We start from the raw sequence: 1,011 nt of genomic DNA on the forward strand, positions 1-1,011 counted from the left end.
GAAGTCCCATAAAAACAGGCCGGACGAGTGTAGTTTTCAAAATCACCGAGCCTAAGCCTATAATTATACCAATGTCGTAGTTTCGAAAAGGCCCGTAGTTTTCTTAAACTAAACCAGATATCTTCAAGGTTTATTGAAAAAAAAAATCGAGATGAGACTAGTTTAAACACTTTGTGTGACATCCACCCATAGCTATGATGTGAACAAAAGAGGTCCACATAGTGAAGGGTCTTGGAACACTATGTGGACTTACACACGTCCGCACAGTGCTATTTACAGAGTTGAAGAATACGATTTTCCTGAAGTGAACAAAGGAATGTCCACAGAGTGACTGCAACACAGAGATGTGTGCCCTTGTGGGGGTCTTTCAATGTACCCCACAAGGTAATTCTTCAGAAAAGGGAATACTAGAACTATGGCAGGACCCCACAAACTGGATATGTAAGGTTGTGTCTTTGTAAGCTTGTTTGTTAGGAGTATCTTTGGTAATATAATCTCTTTATTTCTTGTTCTTTACTTTTGATAGGTCACACAATAAGTTGGTGGGAGCATATATTGCGAATCTATCATTTAAAGGCAGTGGACACTATTGGTAATTACTAAAAATAATTATTATCATAAAACCTTTCTTGATTAATAGGGTAAGGTTGATAGTATAAAACATTGTGAGAAACAGCTCCCTCTGAAGTGCATAGTTTTCGAGAAAGAATTCATTTTCCACGAATTTGATTTTGAGACCCCAGCAGATTTAGAATTTGATGTCTCGAAATCAAGCATCTGAAAGCACACAACATCGTGTGACAAGGGTGTTTTTTCTTTCATTAATATCTCGCAGCTTCAATGACCGATTGAGCTCAAATTTTCACAGGTTTGTTATTTGATGCATATGTTGAGATACACCAACTATGAAGACTGGTCTTTGACAATTACCAATAGTGTTCAGTGTCTTTAAAAATAATAAAACTTGTAGAAGACAAACAAACACAATATTCCAAATTTAATTTTGCAATT

Source organism: Asterias amurensis, chromosome 7 (assembly GCF_032118995.1).
Source record: "Asterias amurensis chromosome 7, ASM3211899v1".
Lineage (NCBI taxonomy): Eukaryota > Metazoa > Echinodermata > Asteroidea > Forcipulatida > Asteriidae > Asterias > Asterias amurensis.